The sequence below is a fragment of the Callithrix jacchus genome, chromosome 3 (assembly GCF_049354715.1).
Source record: "Callithrix jacchus isolate 240 chromosome 3, calJac240_pri, whole genome shotgun sequence".
Classification (NCBI taxonomy): domain Eukaryota; kingdom Metazoa; phylum Chordata; class Mammalia; order Primates; family Cebidae; genus Callithrix; species Callithrix jacchus.
The window spans coordinates 191,982,269-191,994,583 of record NC_133504.1 but is presented as its reverse complement, the minus strand read 5'-3'; the positions used below and the strand labels follow the sequence as shown (position 1 = coordinate 191,994,583).

General features: G+C 45.6%; 2 long non-coding RNA genes across 2 annotated transcripts; one reads left to right on the top strand and one right to left on the bottom strand.

The window, feature by feature from the left end:
• The first annotated feature begins 331 nt into the window (after positions 1-331).
• Positions 332-12,207, top strand: LOC108590998 (uncharacterized). Its single transcript, XR_013533237.1, has 3 exons — positions 332-1,331; positions 1,941-2,077; positions 11,893-12,207. It is a non-coding gene; the product is annotated as an uncharacterized LOC108590998 (long non-coding RNA).
• LOC118152372 (uncharacterized) lies at positions 1,240-4,537 on the bottom strand. The gene is made up of 2 exons (XR_004741133.3): positions 2,677-4,537; positions 1,240-2,503 (listed from the first exon to the last, which is right to left on the bottom strand). It is a non-coding gene; the product is annotated as an uncharacterized LOC118152372 (long non-coding RNA).
• Positions 12,208-12,315: the final 108 nt, after the last annotated feature.

The following is a 12,315-nucleotide window of genomic DNA, read 5'->3' as shown; positions in this document are numbered from 1 at the left end:
CGCTGCCTGTCTGCAGCTGGGCAGAGCAGCCCCTCTTCCGCGTCCAGCTCCACCTGGCTGCCCTGCCACGGCCCCAGCGGGCAACCCCCTTGTCCTTGACGCCCCTTACTGCCTGCTGCAGCTGGGTAAGTGTAGACTGCAGTGTGAGTAATCAGCGGCCCACACTCCCAGGGTGTTGGCAGTGTTTAAAAGTTGTCTGTTAACCAAAATGTGTTGCTGAGGTTGGACTTTTGGACAACCGCAAGGTGCTGTGAAGCTCCCAGTCAGGCCTGGGAGGGTGGGGTCTGTGGGGCTGGAATTGGATCTGAGTAGGCGGGTTTGGGGTTTCCATGGGTTTGTTTGTGAGCCGCGTGGAGCCTACAGCACTGAGGAAGCCCTGCTGAGCCTCCCCTGCCAGTCCTGCCCTGTTCCTAGGCTGTGTGGCCCTGCCCTGGGCCCCAGAACCCAAGATCCCTCCAGGGGTGCTGGAGCCCCAGCTGGTAAGGGAGAGGCCTTCTTTACCTTTCTGCAGGGCTCTGGCCGGGGCCCGCCCTCAGGGACTAGCATGACAACGGCTCTTTCAGGGCTTGCCCACAGCCCCTCCCTGGGGTGTGGCACAGGCACCCAGGCCTGGCCCAGCAGTGCCGAGCTCCCAGCCACATCTGCTGACTCAGCCTGGGAATCCCCACCCACGGGACACGCAGCCTCCTCCAGAGCTCCCAGACTCCAGGTTCAGTTTCTGGCTCCCCAAGGGACGCTGCTGCGCATTGGAAAACCCCCCTGAAAAGTGCTGCGCTGGCCCACGTGGGTGCCTCGCACTTGCTTGCCTGTTCACTCCGACATGTTCCCAGGGCCTTGCTCCAGCCAGGCACCACGGGCTCTGCACACACCTGCTCTCTAAAGGCTGCCTCAGCCTTTGAGACTTCAGACTCCCAGGGATGGGGCCACGCCATCCAGTGGCTCTCCCTGCCCCACTCCCCTTTTCTTCATCCTCATCCTCAGACTCGCAGGGGATGGGGCCTCCAGTGGCTCTCTGCAGCCCACTCTCCTCTCTCCCTCCTCTTCAACACTGGCTGACCTCCTTCCTGCCCGAGACACCCCACGTTGCTCATGCCCCAGGGCCTTTGCACGTGCAGCTCTCCCTACCCAGAGGATTCTTTCCAGGCCCCCTTCTTCCTGCCATACAGGCCTCAGGGAGAACAGCTGCAGATGGCCTCCCACCCCCACCCCCCACCAACAGAGGAGTGCCGGATCACACCCTGTCACGCCAGGATTTTATTTTCAATCAGAGCGCCTACAGAGAACTAAGCCTACCGTAACCAGTGTGAGCAGACAGGGATTTACTATGGGGGGTAAGTGGCTTATAGAATTGTGAGGAGGGTTGGAGGGAGGCTCTGGACTGAGTGTCCAAGGGTGACCTCCCACACTGCACAGCAGGATGGGGCTGCTGGGTGGGCAGCTGGTCCCCCCTGCGCAGGAACCAGTCACCCCAGAGCAGATGGCCACTCGCTCCTGCGTCCCCCTCGCCCACACACCTCCAGTCTGCATTCAGGTTTCTCTGACACTTCCGACTGATTGGCAGAGCCTGAATCAGGTCGGGGAATCCAAGGTTTTGGATTCAGCATTGCAGCCTCTGCAGCCCAAGAGGACACCCGGAAGGAGGATGGGGTTGGTGCCAGTGGGCTGAGCCGCAGCCCACACAGTGCCCCGCTGCTCTTCTTTAGCTGAGTGAGGACCTTGCCTCGCTGCTTCCCGTCTGGAAGCACGACGGCTGCTACCACGCCAGGCCGAGGGGAGGGCAGCACACACAGCACCCATCAGATTTCACAGTGGCTCCCCCAGTCCCAGCTTGCAAAGGAGGCCAGGTCACTGCTGGTAAGCCACAGATCTGGGAGGAGAATCTGCTGCTGCTGTCTGGTTCTAAACACTGTTTTGTTTTGTTTTTTCCCTCTGTGCAACAGGTGACCTCCCTCCAATAGGAGCTTGACAGTAGCTTTTTCGATCCGTAGGAAGATGCCAAGAGCGGAGCTGAGAGTGCAGCACAAGGACCTCTGAGAAGTCTTGTCTTCCTCCAAGCAGTGAGAAAAGTGGCGGGAAGGTCAGAATACATTTTTAAGTACTCTGGAAATTCACCGAAGGCTTGCAGCAAGCTATGTAGAGTTATTTTATTTTTCTGAGGGAATAGGCTGAATCTTAGAACAGCATGCATTGCCCATCCTCCCCCTTCAGCACTGTGGCAGCCTTAAAAATTAACACCCATATTTATAATAAAAATGAACAGCCTGGCAGCCACTGGAGCTGGAGCTCTTTCAAAGCCTCACTTCCAGAAAGGCATGATTGTTTGACCTATCCGGTGGTTCCCTGGAAGACACCGCTTGCAATCTGTGTTTCTGACTGGATTCAGAGCTCACCCGGCATGAGAAGAGTGTTCTCCTGGGGCTGTTGTCGAAAATCACTACAGGGAATCGATGAACTTTGCAGTAGCCCAAGGGGCTGGCTAACAGTTGGGCAAGTAATGGAACAACTGAAAAATAAATAAAGGAGAATCTGGGAAGTGAGATGTCCATGGGGAGCTTTGAAAAAAACCGAAAAATATCCAACATATTCCTAAACATCTAGAAGGCCACACATGTTCCCAGGTCTGCCTGCTTGCTGGGGAAGGACCTCAGAAGGCCCTGAGCCGCACTTCCGGCTGACCTTGAGGCTCTGTGCAAGCCGGAAGTGAGGGCTAGTGCAGAACTGTTAACTGCATGGAACCTCCGAAGAGAAGCTGGGAGACGACTGCTTCTGGGCCTTCAAGGAAATCTCCGTCTGTTCATTAACCGACCACTGAGGAAACTGAGGAGAGACTTAGTGACCACACATGGCAGATAATACAGATTTTACCTGATTAATTCAGAAACGCTAATAATAAACAAACTACAACAAACCCCGGGGGCAGGGGAGGTACCTGATTTCTGGAGTTGCCACATTATACTATTTTAAATGTTCATTTTTAAATGAGAAAGTCCGGCCTACACATGGGGAAGAAGGCAGTCAACAGAGAGCGTCTCGGAGGAAGACGGGGCTGCAGGTACCTGACAGATACTTTACATTAAGGGTCTTAAATACGTTCCAAGAGCAAAGGAAAATTTTTCTAAATTAAAGTATGAGCATATGTTTCAGCACACAGAGAGTATCAGTAAAGGACAGGAATTATAGAGAACCAAGTAGAAATTCAAGAGTAGAAAAGTACAATAACTGAATTTAAACTCTCACTGGAGAATCTCAGCAGATTGGAGCAGGTAATAGGTAAGTGGAAAGGATCCAATCTGAGAACAGAAAGAATGAAGAAAACTGCCCAGAGACTCAGAGGCCTGTGTGACACCATCAAACCTGCAAACAAATGCGTAACTGAAACCCCGGAAAGAGAGGAGGGAGATAAAGGGGCAGAAAATTCTTTGAAGAAATAATGGGCCGGGCATGGTGGCTCACGCCTGTAATCCTAGCACTTTAGGAGGCCGAGGTGGGTGGATCACCTGAGGTCAGGAGTTCAAGACCAACCTGGCCATCATGGTGAAACTCCACCTTTAAAAAAAAAAAGAAATAATGGCTGAAATTTCCCAAAGATAAAGATGTATCTACACAGACAATAGCTTAACCAATTCCAAGAGATAGCCACACTTAGACACATCATCATCAAACCATCACGGCCAAGGAACAAGAGAGGATCTTGAAGGCAGCAGGAGAGGAGCAAGTCATCTCATCCAGGGGGTCCTTTCACCAGAAAGCACGGAGGCCAGTAGGCAGCTGCATGACACAGTAAACATGCTGGAAAAATACTGTCAACTCAAACTTTCAGGTGAAATTAAGACATTATCGGGTCATCAAAACCAGCATTTATCACCAGGAAACCTGTTGTACAAGAAATACGGATAAGAGTAGCTTAGATTGAAATGAAAGAACACAAGACAGTAACTCAAAACCACATGAAGAACACAGAGCACTGGCGAAGGCAATGACGTAGGTGCAGGATAGAAAAGGCGTTCTGGGAAGAGTCTGGGAAGATGGTGGAGCAATGAGCACCAGAAATGGCACTGGCAGCATCTGATGCAACCGTCCTGGAGTTCTGGAGTCTATGGAAGGATTGCAGCTTCCAGGAGTAGGTTTGGGTGGCAAAATGCAATTGATTTTGGCACCCGCAGCAGCCACCTATCCTCCCCACCAGCCCCAGGGCAGACAGTTGTCCACTTGTAGCTGTTAAGAAGCAGGTTTCACCTCCCTCCATTGCTGCAAGCTCGCCGGCACTGGGTGAAGCGACTTTATTTTTCTCCTTTTCCCTTTTTGGAAGCCAGACATGAAAGACTAGGACACTCAAAAGCAGCTGCATGTAGGGGGAGAACTAGAAAGTGATAATGCATGCGCAGGGAAAGGCTCAGAAAAGGCCTGAAGAGACCCGAAGTTTGTACCTAAGACTGACCCTTGGCACAGAGAATACCTACAACAAAACAGTAACAAAAAGCAGCAAGCCCTGGGGAGGGGGAAACCTGATTTTCAGAGTTATGGTATTACATTCAGATGTCTGATTTCCAAGGAAAAGAATCACAGGAGATACAAGGACACAGGAAAGTATGGCCCATTTAAAGGAAAAGAGTCAGTAGAAACTGTCCCTGAAAAGACCTGAGTACATATCTGCTAGAAAAGCCCTTAAAACGACGGTCTCAAGACGCCCGAAAGATTAAAGGAAGGTGCCAAGAAAGTAAACAAAAATGACCCATGGAAATATTCATAACAGATGAAAAACCAAAGAGAAATTCTAAAACTGAAGAGTATCATCATGGAAATGAAAATTCACTAGAGGGATTAAAAAGCAGATCAGAGCAGCCAGAAGAAAAGACCTGTGAACGTGAAGGCAGGACAGTGGAGATTCTTCTCTGGGAACAGAAAGAAAAAATATGACAGTGAACAAAGCCTAAGACACCTGCGGGACGCCAGGATACAGGGCATCACGTGCACTGTGAGACAAGAGAGACCGAAAGGGCAGGAGAACGTTTGAAGAAATAATAGTCTAAAACCTCCCAAGTCTGATGAAAGACATGTATATAAACATCTAAGAAGCTCAGCGAACTCCAGGTAACATGAACTCAGAGAACCCACACGAAGACACATTATCATCAAATTCTGGAAGACAGAGAAGACAGAACCTTAAAAGCAGTGGGAATTACTTATCACAAACAAGGGATTGTCAACAAGATTATCAGCAGGCCGGCCACAGTGGCTCACGCCTGTAATCCCAGCACTTTGGGAGGCCGAGGCGGGTGGATCACAAAGTCAAGAGATCGAGACCATCCTGGACAACATGGTGAAACCCCGTCTCTACTAAAAATACAAAAAATTAGCTGGGCATAGTGGTGTGGGCCTGTAATCCCAGCTACTCAGGAGGCTGAGGCAGGAGAATTGCCTGAACCCAGGAGGCGGAGGTTGCGGTGAGCCGAGATCACGCAATTGCACTCCAGCCTGGGTAACAAGCGTGAAACTCTGTCTCAAAAAAAAAGATTATCAGCAGATATCAAAAACTTTGGAGGCCAGAAAGCAGTGGGCTGATACATTCTGAGTGTTCAAGAAAAATAAATAAGGACTCTATATCTAGCAACACTGTCCTTTAAAAGTGAGACAGGGCTGGGCGTGGTGGCTCACTCCTGTAATCCAAGCTGTGGTCAGGAGTTTGAGACCAGTCTGGCCAACATGGTGAAACCCTGTCTCTACTAAAACTACAAAATTAGACCGGTGTGGTGGTGCACATGTATAATCCCAGTTACTCGGGAGGCTGAGGCAGGAGAATCACCTAGAACCTGGGAGGTGGAGGTTGCAGTGAGCAGAGCTCACACCACTGCACTCTAGCCTGGGCAACAAGAGTGAAACTCCATCACACACACACACAAAAAAAAACAAAAAGGAAAAGAGAGAAAATAAAACTTTAAACAGTGAAAACAGGCCAGGCTCAGGGGCTCACAGCTGTAATCCCAGCACTTTCGGAGATCGAAGCGGGTGGATCACAAGGGCAGGAGTTCAAGACCAGCCTGGCCAAGATGATGAAACCCTGTCTCTACTAAAAATACAAAAATTAGCCAGGACTGGTGGCGGGAACCTGTAATCCCAGCTGCTTGAGAGGCTGAGGCAGAGAACTGCTTGAAATTGGAAGGTGGAGGTTGCAGTGAGCTGAGATCATGCCACTGCACTCCAGCCTGAGTGACAGAGCGAAACTCTGTCTCAAAAAAAAAAATGACTGAGGGAGTTCACTACCACTAGGCCCTCCCTGAGAGAAATGCTCAAGGAAGCCCTGTAGGGTGAAACAAAAGACTATAGGGTGAAATGAAAAGACGGTAGCCAGTAACTAAAAGCTGTATAAAGAAATAGAGATCTCGTGAAAGTAGATATGTTACCGCCAGGATAAAAGTTAGGATTATAGTAACACCGGCTTGTAACCACACTTTTTTATTTTCTAAATGGTTTAAGAGAATGCGTTTTCAAAAGCATGAGTCAAAAAGCTAGTGTTCTCATCACTTTGGTTTTTAACCTCAAGTCTTGTTTTGTTCATACTTTGAGTCTAATGGATTTAAAAGGATGATTAATTTGTGTTTTGAGAGGTGCAGTGAATTAAGAGGAAATTCTGTGACATCAGCAAGTGAAAGAAGGATACAGCTGTACAGGAGCCAATTTTATTGAAATTAAGTAGGCATAAATGTAAATTAGAGTTATAACATTAGAATGTCAAATGTAATCCCCCTGGTGACCACAAAGGAAATAGCTATATAATGTACTCAAAGGGAAATGAGAAAGGAATTTAAATATTTCACTTAAAAAGTAGACACAGAAGACAGTAATGCAGAAAATGGAGGACAAAACAGGAAAACAAGCAGCATTACAGCTGTCAATCCCTCATTCCCAGCGATCCCTGTGTATGTCTGTTGTTAGTTATAGTGAGACAGGGTCTCACTCTGTTGCCCAGACTAGACTGCAGTGGCATGACCGTGGCTCACTGCAGCCTCGACCTCTCGGGCTCAGGTGATTCTCCCACACAGGTGCACACCACCACATCCAGACAACTTTTTGTGTTAACAGGCACACCCCACCACACCTAGCTAATTTTCGTATTTTTAGTGGAGACGAGGTTTCACCACAGTGGCCAGGCTGATCTGGAGCGCCTGACCTCAGATGATCCGCCCACCTCGGCCTTCCGAAGTCCTGGGATTAATCCTGCGAGCCATCGACTGGCCAGACTGGTCTTTCTGACAAACGGTGTTGGGAAACTGACAACCAACAGAATGAAGATGATCATGCCTGTAATCCCAGCATTCCGGGAGGCCGAGGTGGGTGGATCACCCGTCTCTGCTAAAAATACAAAAATTACCATCTGGGCATGGTGGCACATGCCTGTAATCCCAGCATTCCGGGAGGCCGAGGTGGGTGGATCACCCGTCTCTACTAAAAATACAAAAATTATCATCTGGGCATGGTGGCACATGCCTGTAATCCCAATTACTTGGGAGGCTGAGTCAGGAGAATTGTCTGAACCTGGGAGGTGGAGGTTGCAGTGAGCCAAGATTGCTCCACTGTACCCCAGCCTGGGCGACAGAGCAACACTCCATCTCAAAAAAAAAAAGAAGTTGGACATTTTGCCTTATACCATATGCAAAAATTAAATCAAAATTGATCAAAGACCTAAATATAATACCTGAAACTATAAACCTCTTACAACATGAGACGAATCTGTACGACTTGGATTTTACAATAATTTCTTGGATATGACACCAAAAGCACAGGTAACAAAAGAAGGAAGGAGACAAAGAGGAAGTCACGAAAATCAGAATCTTTGTGTATCAGAAGGCAGCACCAACAGAGGGAAGAGGCAACTCAAAAGACGGGGTAAAATATTTGCGGATCATTTATCCGATAAGGGGTTAATATGCCGAATATATAGAGGACTCCTAAACTGCTAAGACAGAAAACTCAATTTAAAAATGGGCACAGGACACAGACAGACATTTCTCCGAAGATGATACACAAATGTCCAATAGGCAAATGAAGAGATTCCCAACGTCATTTATTCCTGAGGAAACGCAAATTAAAACCATAACCCGACATCTCACACATGTTACCCTGACTATTATCAAAAAATAATGGTAAGTACTGGCAAGGACGTGGGGAAACTGGAACCCTTGTGCGCCACCGATGGGAATATGAACTGCTGCAGTTGGTACGAAAACACGGAGAGTTCCTCAAACTTAGAAACAGAATCACTGTATGATCCCACAGTTGCACTGCGGGTATACACCCAAGACAACGGCAGTCAGGGCCTTGAAAATATATCCGCATACCCAAGCTCAGAGCAGCGTCATTCACAACAGCTAAAGTGCTACATCAACTCAGGCGCCTACTAATGAACAAATGGATAGCAGAATATTATTCAGCCCTAAAAAGAAAGGAAAGTTGGCCCTAATAAGGAAGGACCCTTGCTACGACACGGAGGACACTGGAGGACATTATGCCAAGTAAAATAAGCCAGTCACAAAACACAAAGGTTGTGTGATTCCACTTATGTGAGGTACTTAGACAGTCAAAATCAGAGAGAGAGACAGTAGGTTGGTGGCTGCCAGGAGGTGCTGGGAGCAGAAATGGGGAGTTACTGTTTTTTGACTATACAGTTTCAGCTTCACAATGTGAGGAGTTATGGAGACAAATGGGGGTGACATTTATGCATTATGAATGTATTTAATGGCACTCAACTGTACACTTTGAAATGACTAAGATGGTAAATTTTATGTTACGTGGTTTGTTTTTTGTTTGTTTGTTTTGAGGCAGAGTCTTGCTCTGTCACCCAGGCTGGAGTGCAGTGATGCGATCTTGGCTCACTATAACCTCCTCCTCCTCCTGGGTTCAAGCAATTCTCCTGTCTCAGCCTCCTGAATAGCTGAGACCTACAGGCACCCACCACCACGCCTGGGTAATTTTTTTTTTTTTAAGTAGAGATGGGGTTTCGTCATGTTGACCAGGCTGGTCTCGAACTCCTGACCTCAGGTGATCCACTCGCCTTGGCCTCCCAAAGTGCAGGGATTACAGGCGTGAGCCACTGTGCCCTGCCTGTTATGTGTATTTTATTACAATAAAAAAATTGGGGAAAATATTTTTAAAGGATAATGTAAAAATAAATAGTTTACGTGTGTAGCTCTTTTTTCTCCTATCTGATTTAAAAGACAACTGCAGAGAGTGATAATTAGACATCTGCGCTGGTAGGAAAATGACATATAAAGTTTATATGACTGACAGCACAAAGGAGGGTGAGGGAACAGGGCTGCATGTGAGCAAAGTGTATACCATTGAAATTAAGTTATAATGAATCTGAGATCACTTGTTATAAATTATCAGTTATAATCCCTAGGACCACCGCTAAAAAACACCTCAAAAGATATAGTAAAAGAAATGACAGATACGTTCAAATGAGACACTAGGAAATATGTATTTAACACCGAAGAAGGCCCTGTGGAAACAGAGGAGCAAAAAAGATGTAGGACATATGGAAAAGAAATGGAAAATGGTTCGCCTAAATTCTACCTTGTCAGTTCCGTACGCAGTGTCGGTCAAATGTGAATTAAACACTCCGGTCAAAAGGCAGTGAATAGAGGAGTGGACTTTTAAAAACCATGATTCAATGCACATTCAAAGAGACTTGGAAATAAAAGAACAGAGATGTAACAGTAAGCAGAAGAGAGCTGCAGTGCCTGTAACAATATGAGAGAAAATAGACCTCAGGACAAAAGTTGTTACAACAGACAGGGATATTTTATCTTCGTGGAAAAAGGGTACATCATCAAGAAAATATCACCATCATAAATGTATGTGCACCCGACATAGAGCCCCAAGATACGGGAAGCAAAATGAAATAATGAAGGGTGAAATGGACAATTCAACAATAACAGCTGGAGACTTCTAACTTTCAATCGCCCGTTTCCAATGATGGGTAAAGCGACAGGACAGAAAATCAACACTGAATAGAAGAGTTCTCCACATTCTAAACGTCTGCCGAACACTCCACCAGCAACCGCAAAATGCCCATTATTCTCAATGCACGTGGAATGTCTCACAGAATAAACCCAATATTGTCATAAAATGAATCTCAACAAATTTAAAATGATCGAAATCATGCAAAGTATGTTCTCTTACCACAATGGAGTGAAATTAGAAATCAATAACAGAAAGAAATTTGGGCAACTAAAAAATATGTTCAAATAAAACACTGAGCTCCTTAGTATCCAATAGGGCAACGAAGAACTCACAAGAGAACTTGGAAGATAGTTTCAGATAAATGGAAATGAAAACACAATACACTGAAACTTACAGATGAAGCCAAACTGCTTACAGGGAAAGGGACAGCTGTGGATACCACACTAAACCAAAAGAGATCACAAACCAATAACCCAACCTTCCACCTAAAGAAACCAGAAAACGACAGCACGCTAAGTCGAAGCAAGCAGAGGAAATAGTAGATAGCAGAGCAGAGACAAATTAAAGTAGAAAAATGATTTAAAACGTCAATTAAAATAGGCTGGTTGTGGTGGCTCACACAGGTAATCCCAGCGCTTTGGGAGGCTGAGGCAGGCAGATCACTTAAGCTCAGGAGTTCAAGAGCAGCCAGGGCAAATGGCGAAACCCCATCTCTACAAAAGTAAAAAATAGCTGGGTATGGTGGCACACACCTGTGGTCCCAGCTTCAGCCCAAGCTGGGTCAAGGCGGCAGTGAGCCCAGATCGCACCACCACTGCACTCCAGCCTGGGTGACACAGCGAGATCCTGTCTCAAAAAAAAAAAAAAAGTTTGTTTTTGAAAAGATCAAGGAAATGGAATAGCCAATAGTCAAACCAAGAAAAAAGAGAAGACTCACATTTACTAAAATAAGGAGTGAAATAGAGGACACTACTAATGACATTACAGAAATTGAAAGACTTATGAGGGACTCCCGAGAATAATGTGCCAACCAATTCAATACATTAAATCATCTAAATAAAATGACAAGTTCCCGGAAAGACGCAAACTACTGAAACTGACTCATGAAGAAGTGGAAAATCTGAACAGACCTGACACAGATGAAGGGATTGAAGCCGAAAAGGAGAAACAAAAATCCCACAAAGAAAACCCCAGGACCAGATAGCTTCCCTGGTGAATTTTATCAAACGTTTGAAGGAGAATTAACCAATCCTTCTTAAACTCTTCCAAAGCAAGGAACACTTCCTCACTCATTCAGAGGCCAGTCTGATACCAAAACCAGACAAAATCGTCACACAAAAAAGTGAACCTTCCAGTACCTTTTATGAATACAGCTGCAAAATGTTCAACAAAATATCAGTGAACGTGATCCAGCAACATTTTAAAAAAGAGTTTGCACAATGAATGCAAGGTTGGTTCAATGTGACTGACTAGGCAAGAAAATAAAATGAGAGGCAGCTAGGTTGACAAGGAAGAAGTAAAACTGTTTCTATTTGCAGATGACGTGATTTTATGCATACAAAATCATCAGAAACCCATGCAAAAAATATTGCAGCTGAGAAATGAGTTCCGCAAGACTGCAAATGCAAGAACATTTAAAAACGGAGTCGCATTTCTAAAACAATAAACAATATGAAAACAATTCCATTTATAATCACATCAAAAAGAATGCACTTAGAAATTAATTCAACCACAAAAGTGCACAACTGAACACTAAAATCTACAAAACATTGTTAAAAGAAATTAAACATTTAGCTATGTGGAAAGACATGTTGTGTTCCTCAATTAGAAGAATCAATAATATTAACAGTAGTCCCCATATTGGTCTACGGGTTCAATGCAATCCCTAACAAAATTCCAACTGCCTTTTTTTTTTTTTTTTTTTTTTTGCAGAAATAGAAAATCTGATCCTAAAATTCATGTGGAATTGCAAGAGGCCTCAGAGAGCCAAAACTACCTAATGAAAGAACTAAGATGGAAGACTTACATGTCCCGATTTCAAAACTTACTACAAAGCTATAGTAATCAAGGCAGTATGGTACTGGCTTAAGGCCAGGTATAGAGACAATAGAACAGAATTGAAAGTCCAGAAATAAACCCTTACTTTTATGGTGAACTGGTTTCAACAAGGGTGACAAAACCACTCACTGGAGGAGAGATCAGCTCTTCAGCAAATGGTACCGAGACAACTGGACTTCCACTTACAACACAAGGTATTTGGACTCCTACCTCACACCATACACAAAAAATTAACCATGCACAAAATTGATCACTGACCTAAAAGTAAAATCCATGAGTTTCGGGCTCACAGGGGTA